Consider the following 13,774-nt stretch of genomic DNA (forward strand, 5'->3'; position numbering starts at 1 on the left):
CCCGCCTAGACCCCGATCCCCGGCTCTCCCCTTTAATCGAGCCTGCCTGACGAGTACGCACATGTGAATACAATTTTAAGTGGACGTGTGCCTATGCACGCAAATGCCACTTCTATCACAAAAGTGTGTGTGGGGGGGAGGGGTTTAAAAGACATATGTGCTAGAGATGTGCATCGTGTTTTTTTACCGTGTCGGGTTTTGTTTCGGGGCCCCCTGTGGGAAATTTTGTTTTTCCCACAGTTCGGTGTTTTTTTTCGGGGGGTGCTCCCGATTTTCGGGTTAATGCGCACTATCGGCAGTTAGTGCACGCATTAACCCGAAAATCGGGAGCGCCCGCCCCCCCCGAACCACACAGAATTCGGGAAAAATGAATGCACATCTCTAATATGCGCCGCCATTACCAGTTTTACCAGTTTGTTCCCAGTTCACCCAGGTAAGGGATAGGACATCCACCCCCCCCCCATAGGGTAATAGCTTCCCTTCTCCCCTATTAGCCTCAACCCTTAAAACCCTGCCAATCTGTCTATTTGTCTTTATTCTATTACTTGCACATCATCCATAGAAGTAAAGTTATGCAGCTGGGGATCCAAGCGCGTGCCTGTGTGCATAAGTATTTACATGCAGATTTCATTGTGAGATCCAGGAACACCCATGACCCACCCAGACCATGCCCCACCCCTTTTTTGGAAAATTTCATTTGTTTGCGAGGTGGCAAGTACATGTGTATGCTGGTGGCATTAAAATCTGCTCGGTGCACAATGGCCTAACATGCACAAAGCTCCTGGTTTTGGCGTGTGCTAGGCTTTTAAAATTCACCTTTAAATAAATTATGCGCACTAACAGATTTTGGGGTGAATTTTCAAAACATGTATCTGCTTTCAATATGCTAAAACCTTCATCTGTTCACCCAGACCTTCTCTAGGTCATTGAGACTCTCCTAGTTCTTCATTCTGAATTCCCCCCAGTTCACCCAGACCTCCCACCAACCAACAGTAAACAATAGACAAATTTGCTATCAGTTGCAAAAGATTATTAGCAGGTTGCCAATGTCTGTGCATAAGTATCTTCTAAAACAGCAACTATGTGTTGATCTCTTGGCATTGCAAAACCCAGTCAGGGGACAAAAGCATTTGATTCCTCTCAAATTCAACAAACATGGACTTTTAAGATGATCAGTTTTAGGGATGTGAATCGGGCTTCGGACAATTGAAAATATCTCGATATTTTCAAAATCGTCTGAAATCGGGGGCTCCCCCGAAATGATAGGAAAACCCCATGATATTGTTCGTGGGGGTTCTCTTATCGTTTTGGGGGAGGGTGGGAAAAACAGCACACAAAAATAACCCTAAACCCACCTGACCCTTTAAAATTAATCCCTTTGCTTCCCCCACCCTCCCAACCCCCCAAAAAACATTTTACAGGTACCTGGTGGTCCAGTGGGGGTGCTGGGAGCGATCTCCCGCTGCCGGGCCGTCGGTTGCCACTAATCAAAATGGCGCCGATGGCCCTTTGCCCTTATGATGTGACAGGGTATCCGTGCTATTGGCCGTCCCCTGTCACATGGTAGGAGCACTGGATGGCCCACGCCATTTTTTAGATGCTGCTGGCCATCCAGTGCTCCCACCATGTGACAGGGGCTGGCCAATGGCACGGATACCCTGTCACATGGTAAGGGCAAAGGCCATCAGCGCCATTTGTATTAGTGGCAGCCGACGGCCCGAGAGCGGGAGATCGCTCCTGAGATCCCCACTGGACTACCAGGTACCTGTAAAATGTTTTTTGGGGGGTCGGGAGGGTGGGGAAAGCAAAGGTATTAGTTTTCAAGGGTCAGGGTGGGTTTTTTGTTTATCGGCTCGGGCGCAGCCGATAAACAAAACCACGATCGGGCCCGATGAAAAAAAACCCACATGTGAATCGGAACCGATTCCGGTTCCGATTCACATCTCTAATCAGTTTACTTATCTTATAAGCTGCTCAGATATCCAGGTTTGGAAGTTGATGGCTGCAATAATATCCCATTACATAAGTACACAACATCATTTTGAAGACTTATTATGATTTGAATTTGAGAAGAATTAATTATTTTTGTATTCTGACTGGTTTTTGCTGGCTTAAAAGATGATCTGGATGAATTTAAGTTTCTTAAGAGTTTTGTGTTTAACTACTGCTGGATTGCTCAAGTTTAGGCTGGGACGCTCATACTAGAAGAATAAGAACAGAAACATTTTATAAAAATCATTGCCATGGGGGCCATGATTATTTTCCAGTGATGAGGAATGCCATAAGAATTGTTATACTCTAATGATTTGTCCATTACATATATTGTACAAGTGCCTTTTAAATTTTCAAATATAGGGCTTGATTTACTATGGCTTTTCTCCCATTCTGTGTATACGGGGAAATACTTAGGAAATGAGGCCCTAAGTGTGATATTTGCCTTGGATTTTGTGTTCAGACAGTCCATGGCATTTTTTGGCTAGATTTATATAGGTGGACATATCAAATTTGTTCCCTCTTTTTGGGGGGAAATTGTTTTACATTACCCTTGAGATAGGGCCGGATAGAGGAGATATGATAGACACATTTAAATACCTTCAAGGTATCATTGCACATTATATCATTGTATCATTGGTGGGTCTCTTTCAACAGCACAATTGGTATGGATGGTCTTTTTCTACCATCATGTTTTGATTTTAATTTCACTGCCGTGAAACATTGTTGTATTATTTATGGTGCCTTGACTGGAATGCATACAACCAAAATTGTGTTGAATTATGCATAGTGGGCTCAATGTTGAAAGTGCTTTTAGTGCTGAATAGCCGGAGAAGTAGGACTTATCCAGCTATCTAGTAATCTGCTGAAAATCAGCAGCGACTAGTTATCTGGATAAGTCACTTATACAGCTATCTTTCAGCTGGCCAATTTGTGGGTGGGCAGAGGGGGGATCTGGGAGGTGCTATGTATCCAGTTGACGTAAATGAATAAGTAACAATATTCATTCTTATCCAGTTAAGTTAATAGGATATGTTAGATCAGCCATGCCACTGAATATCCCTTATAACTTATAACGTCAGAAAGTGTTAATAACAAAAAGTGGTGTGTTTATGGAAATTTTTCAATTACCACCACATCAGAAGTATCACATGGTGTGGTAAATTTAGCTTGCCCTGTGATAATCCCTATGTTTACATCTTGTGCTGAGAGAGAGAGAGAGAGAATCTACAAGGCCCTCATAGTAGTGAAATATTTATATCTCTATAGAAGGGCCATCTAATAGTCGAGGGGAGGTGTTGCTGGTGGTTTAGGGTTTAGAGGCTAGTTTCTCATGTAGACTTAGATGTATGAACAGCACAGTATACCTTGGTGAAGATTTGACATCATTTGGAGTGAGAAAAGTCTCACAAAGATAAAATTTCTACTGTGTTCTCTCACCCTAGCTTGATGGACTCTATAACAGGGTACCATCATGCTAGGATGAGGTAACATAGTACAAAATTTAATCTTTGTGAGACTTTTCTCACTCCAAATGATGTCAAATCTTCACCAAGCTGTCCTGTGATTTTCGTACATCTCACTCTACATGCAAAACTGGCCCCTAAACCCTAAAGCACCACTAACACCTCACCTCGACCTATTAGATGGCCCTCCTATAGAGATATAAATAGGTACACACAGTGATGCCCTCTCCAGCGTCTCTCTCCCACTCTCTTTCTCTCCCCCCTTCCCCCCCCCAAGCCCAGAAATAGTGAAAATGCAATTTAAAAAATTTATCATGAATTGCGTTATGGCCATTTTGGGCATATCGCACAGCCTAATGCCAGGAAAAAAGGTGTGGTTATTTCCAGCATTAAAACCATGCCACAGCATGTGTTATGCTATCACATGCTGTGATATTGCCCCTCATTTAACTAAATCCCGTCCGACCTCCTCCCTGATCCCGCCCCTCACAAAACTTTGCATTTGCGCCATGCGATATGAACAATAATGCATTTTGATGAATGACCATGTAAGTTATTTACGCTGTCAGTGCTGAATATTGGGCCCAGTATTTCAGAGTTAAGATGTGTTGCAGTAAATGTATATTCTTGAGTCTCATTATTAACATTAATCCTGTTGAGCTTTCTTAAAGCAAATTGAGAAAGTATGTTGCTACATTTTTGCTGTGCAAGGATTCTCTAAAATAATCTTTAAATCCTTTCCAGATTTTCTATTTGTTTTCTATAGAGTATGGGAAAAAAAAAAACATTCTATTTACATCTTATTTAGGGGGTCATTTTCCAAGCATTTTTCCCATAGACACAAAATGGGAGAAAACCTTTAGTAAATTACCCCCTTAGGCATTTATCTACTGAAGGTTTGCACCAATTAATTTAGAAGTAACAGTATATTCTAGTGGTCTTTGAATTGACTCGGGTACTGTACGTTCTAGCAACTTTTTTCTTTTATTGGCAATAAATATGTCTGCAGTTATTCATGTTGGCTATTTTTATATTGCAGTGCTGGTCTATAACCATGCACGGTATAAACCTTGTCCATAAATTACTGCAAGCACAGGTTCCCTTGAGAACATTTTAAGCTTTCTTGCAAATTTTACGTTACAGTTAAGTACATAAAAATAATGGAAATCGTACTGGTTTTCTTTGTTCTCGTTGTTTATGCTGCTGGTATGCCACTGGAAATGCAAACTTTTAAAACAGCCAGACTATTAAAACATTTTCATAAAAAATTCATTTGGGAGGTAAAACAAGCAAAATCATTAAGAAGCTCTTTTTTCATTCCAAATGTTTGTTTCCTTCCTGAGAAAGTATTAATGCATAAAGTTTAAAAACATCCTTTTTTTTTTTTAATTTCTTTTGCCTGAGCCTGTTCTTACAGGCACTCATGCTGTGTTAATGCTTTTCATTTATCACTGTGCTGCTCGCACAGAGTTCTGATCTTTTTTTCAGCTGTTCAACAGTCAGATTCTCTTAAATGTCTATATCAAATAGCACTTGAGCAGAAAAAAATAACCAGCTAACTTTTAAGCTGAAAAATGTGTTAAAATCTTGCTACCGCAGCCAATTTGCCTCCGTTATGGGTATTGCTTTTGAAGGGAAAGCATCTTTTATCTCTATAAGGATGGGTAAAAATGGAGAGCGGGTTTAATGCAGTACAATTTAGCTTCTCTTCTTGTACTCATCAGGTAATATTTTTTTAGATGTTTACCTAAGTGTTCTCTCCCTGGGATGTTATACACACTGTGCTGTTACATGTTGGTTTGCTGTGACATTGCTAAAGATGGTGAGTAAAAGTCATCAAGTTTGAAAATTGTATCATTCAATGTTAAGAAACCGAACCACCCAATTAAGGGAACAGTTTTCTAAACCACTTTAAGTGTGAGAAAGTGGATAATATGTATGTTGCAAGAAACTCATTTGTCAGCAGGGAATTGGAAAAGTTGTGAGGAGAATGGCTTGAAAAGGGCTTATACTCTGCAGCCTTTGGAAAGAAGAACAGCATCCATTCTGGCGTTATATTATCTCACTTTTCTGACTTTGAGGGTAAGTGGAATAGAGTTATGGTCAAAACTGGTAAGAAAGAAATGATGTCATTCAATCTATGTGCTCCCAGTGTCAATGCATCTGAATTTTTTTTTTTAACTATCCTTCAGATAAGGATTATATCTTTTTTTTTTTTATTCTCCCAGCAAACCTGTTCTAGGATAGATTATTTCCTACATCCCACAGGCTTAAAGCCCCTAGTTTCTGAGGGATGCATAATGATATACTTGTATCAGAACATGCAGCTGTGTCATTCTCAGTGAACTAGGTAAATCTTTGTTCTCAAAATCTGGTAAGGAGGATCTCAGTCCTGTACTGCTAGAGGGACTTGGAATTTCTAGTCCAGATGAGTGCAGAGATTACTAAGTATTTTCAGTTCAGCAAAACAGGAGGAATGTCAATTGATATTGCTCAGGAAGTACTTTTGGAGTCAATTATTCTACTTATAAACAGGAGTACATGTGCACAAACTTTCCTGAATAATTCTAATTTGGGCAAGCAGCATCTTTGGCACGCAATAACAGTAAAACATGCATACACAAGAGAGATTTACTAAAGTATTTCCCCTATTCTGTGTCTATGGGAAAAATCAGGCCCAGCTAGTTTAATTTACTACAGAGAAAACAAAATGTGGGGTAGAAAATATTCAATCTACATAAATACTTAGTAAGAAGATGCTTCAATCATGATCAGAAATGCAATGTCTAGAAATAATATTCTTTTCTGATGATTTTCAAAGTGATTTATGTGGCTAAAAAGCCTTTTCCATGCATAAGTCAGATATCTGAACACTATCCTCTCACGGTGCAGCTACTCAGTCTTTCACCCACTGAGCACAGTTTGAAAATTGCATCTTTAATATTGAATTTTCTATGATAGTGCAGTTCAAGCTTTTCTTTTTAATAAATAGGATTGTTAAAACTACGTTTGAGTTTAAATCAGTCAGGTGACTTTTGGAAGGCTTTTTCCTATTGTTCATCAGTGCTTTGTTGCGCTGATCATGGACCCTTGGCCCATGGTGGGGTTGATGCTAGCCGCAGGGCAAGCCCTACGGGTCCCCACCGTCAGGAAGTGGAGCAGGCTAGGAGATGAGGCCGAATGGAGCTTCCTCAATACCAGCCCATGTTCCCCTTAGGTTGAGCCCTTGGGTGCTGGGGCTGACTGGACTTAGGCGGGCCTCCATGTGACGACTCCCTGTAGATGTAGACAAGGGTACACCAGGAACCAGCAGAGGTATTGGAGGGCCGAGGACGGTCCTGACGAGGCAGGGTTCCAGAGACCCAGACACCAACAGGAACAGAGGAGAGCAGGGGGCTTCCAGGTAAAGATAGGCCGAAGCCTGAGATGCCAGGTCTGTAGGATACAATAGGAGAGTCCAAGGCAAGCTGGAGGCAGGGCAGGAGGCAGGAAGGCACCGTACTGGAAGGAGAGCTGAGGTCAGAGTCAGGAGATCAGATGAAGTGTAGTCCAGATGGAGCAGGGGTCAATACCAGGGAATCAGTCCAAGCGTAATCCAGATGAAGCAGGGGTCAATACCAGAGAATCAGTCCAAGCATATGCGGAGCAGACGAAGGAACAAGTAGGAACAGGAACCAGGAACAATGACAGGAATGATGACAGGAACAGGAACCAGGAACGAGCAACGAGCACACAAGTAATCATGGGGTAATCAAGGCAGGGAACAAGTGGCTGGGCTCTGCCTTTTCTACAGAGGCCCAGTGATGTCATCATCTGATGCCGCGGGCTACTTTCCCACCATGGCCCCTTTAAGAATGCGCAAGTTGTGCGCGCGCCTTAGCCAGGTCCCGGAGGAAGCAGGGCGGCGGCGTCACTCCGCGGCTCATGTGGGGAGACCCGCTGGGTACAGGGAGGAACTGCGCAGTAGTCAGAAGCGGCAGAGGTGGCTGAATGTGCTCAGGGACAGAGGCGGCTGCTCACCGCCGTGAGCGAAGGTGAACCGGAGCTGATAACTGGATTCCTGGTGTGAGTAGGCCCGGGCATGGGCCTACCATGGCCAGGAAGCGTAACATGCTGTTTGTGAAAAGCACCTGTTTTTCTCTATATGATTGGAGTCTCAATAAGAGAATGGGATCAGTACTGGCCTTTGGAATCCCAGTTTCCCACCAATTCAGATATCTGCAGCATTCTCTTAATATTTTTTATACAGAATAATATAAAATAAAGATTATCCTAGGATCAAAATAATTCTTCAAGAATTGGGCTAATTCACAGATCTGCTGCTTTGAACTCTCCGTTTCTGGTTTATAGCAGGGGTGATCAATTCTAGTCCTTGAGGGCCGCCAACTGGAAAGATTTTCAGGATCTCTTGAGGGGGAAGGATATCCTTCAAGGACCAAAGTATGGGTGAAATTCCTTTCTTGTGTGTGAATTGGTACAATGTAATTAAAGTGCATAATCAAGATGATGTCCAGTGATATCCAGGTTTAACTGTCATAGTGTAGTACAGATTTAAGGTCTCTCTATCTCTGTGGAAGGATCCCTCAGTGCTGGATCTTTGGAGTGGCTTACCCTCCATGGAGTGGAATGATGAGGGTCCCAAGCTGATTTGGGGTGTCCTAAGTGTGGATGAATCACCTTCCCCACAGGACCTGAGGTCCAAGTGTTCTCCAGCTCTTCAAAACCTGTCTCTGTCCTGTGTACCAGGGTGGAAACTCCTTTGTGGGTCTCCAGATGTCCTTCTCTGTTCTTCAATATGCCACTCCAAACTCTTTTTAGTAGATGACTTCGGTGGATGAAGGGCCTTCTCTGGAAGATAGTTGTTAAGTTTTGCCAGATGAAGGGTAAGGACGGATGGCAGAAGAAAGGACTTCCTTCCCTTACTCATATATACAAAACACAAGCCTGGGAAAAAGAAATTTTGGATCTCTTTTTTCTCCACTTGTGGTCACTGTAACCTCCTTTTCATTTGGGTGAAGGGGTATACAGATCCCTCCTGGCCTCCTTAAGAGAGGAAATCAGCCATCCAGAAAGAAAAATCTTAGGGAAAAAACTCTCAAAAAAAAAAAAAAAAAGGACACAAAACTCTCATACAATCAACTTTCCTTCCAGCCCTATAAAGGAACTGGCTGGGTAGTGCCTCTCTCTTCCTGTACTAGGCTGGAGCCTAAAATGGGACAGAGCACCTGACTCTCAGAACCGAAACTTCAGACTGCCACAATACTACCTTAACTCCTCCTCCCTCATGGTACAGGTGCTCTTCATTCCAGACATCTTTAGATGAGGTTGCTGTTATGAATGGTTCACACCTTGTCCTAAGGTATCTACCCCAAGGTGTGACTAGGGCCATCTAGTGAAGACCCAAAGGGTCTCTACACCCACATGAATGATTATTTTCCCAGGTAAATGGGCTGTCTGAAAATTTCCCATCACATGTACTTTTACACGCATTTTCATGGAGATATTCTCAGGGCAGGGTTAGCTTAGGGAAGGCAACGCACATATATTCTAGACCAGAAAAGGAATCTTCAGCAAGAGCAGGTACAGATTCCTGTAGTTATTTTTTCATTGGGCATTCTTCAAAGAAAAAGGGTGCGCAAACATTTGCTTTGAAATTTGGTACAAAATCAGTGGGTAAAGGTACCTGCAGACATTTCACCTGCTTGCAAAGTTTTGAAAATGACTTCCTTACTCTAAAAACACAATTGAGTTCTCTGGACTGCCTTGCCACAAAATGAAAATTCTTCTAGATATTTGCTATGATATGTTATGGATGTCCACAGAGAATGCATTGTAATGACCAAAGTCGATGGGATAATCTTGCTGTTATGTGCTGATATATCTTTTCATTTTAAACTTTACCCAATGAGTTTTGAAAAAATCTATATCTAGGGCAGGCAACTACAAGCCTGGAGTACCACAAGCCTGTCAGGTTTTCAATATTCATGAGATGTATTTGCATGCACCGTCTCTACTGTATGGAAATACATCTCATGCATATTCATTGTGGGTATCCTTAATATTCTACCAACTAGTGGCACTCCAGACTGGAGCTGCTTATCCTTGACCCTATCGCTTTCACACTGTATATCATATGAAGCTAAAGAGAGGAGAAAACACAAAATAGAAATCATATATGCAATATGATTTAGCATTATAAGGCATATAAGAACAAGTGCATTGATTTAAAAATGACACACTTAATGGGGGTCAAACATTAAGGAGGATCTATGTTTTACACAGAGAAGAAAAGGAGTATTCTGGAAAGATAAAGAAAATCTGTGTTGTGGATTGAAAAGAACTACCATTAATATGAAATTAAATGTAAAAATAAGAGGAAGACCTCTCTGTTTTATATGCAGTGTGTAAAAGCTTCCAGAGAACTCCAGAAATATAGCAAATATTTATTGTGCAACTAAAAGTCAGCACATTTCTTGACTTTAAATGTGACTCTTTAAAATTTGTAAAAAACTATGGTATCATTTGAGATTCTGAAGGATATAGTTTAAAAATGCATAATGGTCTAGGGATCATACATGAGCATGTATTCTATGTAGAGATGTGAATCGTGTGCCCGATCATCTTAATGATCAGGTTCGGCTGGAGGGAGAAAAAAATCTGATCGCTGGAGATGTGAATCGGAATCGGTTCCGATTCACATCGTTAATTTTTTTTTTAGTGAGGCCCGACCCTTTAAAATTGACCCCTTACCTTCCCCCACCCCCCCCGAACCCCCCCAAAACTTTTTACGAGTACCTGGTGGTCCAGTGGGGGCGCGGGGACCGATCTCCCGCTCTCGGGCCATCGGCGCCATTTTGATTGCAACTCAAAAATGGCGCTGATGGCCCGATTAAAAAAAAACCCACCCGACCCTTTAAAGATGACCCCTTAACTTCTCCCACCCTCCCGATCCCCCCAAAACATTTTTAAATTACCTGGTGCTCTAGTGGTCGTCCCGGGAGCGATCTCCCGTTCTCGGGCCGTCGGCTGCCAATCATAAAGATGGCGCCGATGGCCCTTTGCCCTTACCATGTGACAGGGTATCTGTGCCATTGGCCGGCCCCTGTCACATGGTAGGAGCACTGGCTGGCCAGCGCCATCTTTAAAGATGGCGTAAAGATGGCGCCGGCCATCCAGTGCTCCTACCATGTGACAGGGGCCGGCCAATGCCACAGATACCCTGTCACATGGTAAGGGCAAAGGGCCATCGGCGCCATCTTTATGAGTGGCAGCCGACGGCCCGAGAATGGGAGATCGCTCCCAGGACCACCACTAGAGCACCAGGTAATTTAAAAATGTTTCGGGGGGATCGGGCGGGTGAGAGAAGCTAAGGGGTCATCTTTAAAGGGTCGGGTGGGTTTTTTTTTAATCGGGCCATCGGTGCCATTTTTGAGTGGCAGCCAAAATGGCACCGATGGCCCGAGAGCGGGAGATTGGTCCCCGCGCCCCCACTGGACCCCCAGGTACTCGTAAAAAGTTTTTGGGGGGTTCGGGGGGTGGGGGAAGGTAAGGGATTAGTTTTATAGGGTCGGGGTGGGTTTAGGGGTTGTTTTGGTGTGCCGGTTTTTCCGCCCTCCCCCCAAATAACTCCCGTTAGTGGACATTAACGGGAGTAACGATTTGTCATGATAAATTGTGAAAATTTCTATTGTATCACGCACTGTACCGATATTTGACGATTTAAAAAATATCAGACGATTTTTTTAAATCTTCAAAAAACGATTCACATCCCTAATTCTATGTTATAAGGATTGTAAAATTGTATGTGTAACTATTTCACTGAAGTTTTCAATTAAGACTCCAAGGGCATTTTTACATTCAGTGGCTTAAGATGTCCATATATCGTATACTTCTATATAGGGATGTGAATAAGGCTAATTTGTTTCATTCAGCGGAGGGGCAAACCAAATAAGTGTCCCCTCAAATGAAATGAACCTTATAGATTTATTTCATTTTAAACTAATGCACCAGGCTTAGGTCTAGGCTCGAGGCACAAAACAGGAGCCATGACCTAGGCCTGACTGCAACACCAGAATTTCGGCAGAGGCACAGACCGAAAACAGAGCCTCGGCCAAGATGCCCAAAAAGTAAAAAAACATAACGGAATAACAATACTCATTTGATCTGTTGGGTAATCTGACAAAGGCCGGGTCCTGATGCCAGGGTCTTGGACTAGGCCATGGCCCAGACTCAGGCCAGAACCCATGACCTGACCCAAAAGCCAGGTCCCAATGCCAGCCTGGACCCAGGTCTCATGCCGAGACCTGCCCTGGAGGCCGGGTCTCAATGCAAGGGCCTCATCCTAGGCTGGAGTCCAAGCCCGAGCCCAGACCCGAAGCCGTGACATGACCAGGATGCCAGATCCTGATACTGGGGACTTGGTCCAGACCCAGAGCCGATGCCATGATCTGCCTTGGAGATCAGGACCCAAAACCTGGACTTCAGCCAAGGCTGGAGCCGAGGCATTGCCTAGGGTATAGGCTGAGGCCCTAAGCACGGGCAGCAGCCTAAGCCTGAGTGCAATGCTGGGGCCAAAAGCAGATGCAACAGCCTAGACCAAAGCAAGACACTGGGGTCTCAGTGGAGTCATGGACCAATAACAGAGCCTCAGAAGAGACCCCCAAATTTAAAAAAAAACAATGCTTAACTGATCCATCGGGTAATCCGATGAATGCCAGGTCTTGACACCGGAGCCTCAGCCTAAGCCAGAGCCCAGACCCAGTCCTGACACCATGACCTGACCCAAATGCTGGTCCCAATGCCGGAGCCTCATCCCAGACCCAGGCAAGATGGCATGACCTGGCCTGGAGTTCGGGTCCCAACACCAGGGCCTCAGCCTGGACTCGAACCTGATGCTGCAACCTGACCCAGAGGCTGGGTCCTGACATTGGGGCACAGGCCCAGACCCAGGCCTGTTGTCAGGCCTTGGCCAGGAGGCTGCGTCCCAATGCCTGACCTCGGCCCAGGGTCAGGCCCAGGCCTCGGAGCCCGGACCGGGAGCTCCTTTTCTCTGTTCTTCTTCTTCTTTCTTCAGTGCTTCAAAACCAAATGATGGCATCCACTGGTGGTTGCACCACAGTTAGTTAACTCCAGCGTATTCACCCCAGTGGATGGTGCCATTTTGATGTTGATAGGGTCTAAATTCCTCTGACGACAAGTGGAATTTAGGTGATAACAAAAGAAAACATGTCTTCAAAAATCCAGACAAAAGAAAGAAGTGTAGATAAAACTCCCTTCAAAAGAATTTTACAAAAAAATAAGAAAACAAGTGTTTAATAAAAAATAAAAGACACCTTTGCTTCTCTTTCTGAAAAGAAGCCTTAACCCATAAGGCCCCAGGATCTTCTTTCAAAACAAAAATTAAAGGAAAGAAAACAGGAGCAGATACAGAACCTTCCTGCTTCCTGAAAAGTTTAACTAAAATTCCACATTCTCTCTAGGTATCTTCCCCTTTTAAAGGAACAGGAATCAACTATACAGCAACCCACATGAGGGTTCTGGAAACCATTTGGCATATTTTTACTCTACCTACATTGAGGGTACAATCTTCTTAGTAAGGACCCAGTAGGGATCTACATAATCATATATCGTAAAAGATAATTTCTTGACAGACTACTCTATCAAATAACTGCAAGTAACCGTCCATGCCATACCATCTAGGTATATTTTTATCAGATCTCAGCTATGCCCTATACCTGTGAGTAATTTCCACTAGTCCTATTCTGCTCCCCTTCCACTGACAAACCTTTTCATACCACGATCAACCTCACTGTATAATCCTTCCTCCCTATTATAAAAGTAGGGAAGATGATAATGAAAGGCTGAATATAAACACAATAAATAAATAGATAAATAAATAAATAAATAAATACTTACTTAGGTTTTCACCAATGTACACTGGTACCTAACCCCTATCTAAAGGGAGGTAGTGCAATCCACCACATAGCACCAGTATCTGTGTCAGTAAATCCACTTAGCACGTACCGGTGTTATGCTGCAGAAGAAACCTCTACCTACCTAGAAAATCTCATGTATGTAACTTTTACTCCATCCCTCATCAGCCTAGCATATCTATTCAAGTTATACAAATTATCTCTCCTCCTTTTACAACTTGGCCTCCTAAATGCACATTCTACAAACAAAAAGTCCCATTATCCTGGACCTAATAGATGAGTGTGAGCTTCTTCTCCTATGCCTTATGGTAATGTAGAAAACTGAAGTTGATATAAATGTATATAAGGTAGCCAAAATAAATAAAAGTTACCTGGAGGCTGGAG

This window comes from Rhinatrema bivittatum, chromosome 2 (assembly GCF_901001135.1).
Source record: "Rhinatrema bivittatum chromosome 2, aRhiBiv1.1, whole genome shotgun sequence".
NCBI lineage: Eukaryota > Metazoa > Chordata > Amphibia > Gymnophiona > Rhinatrematidae > Rhinatrema > Rhinatrema bivittatum.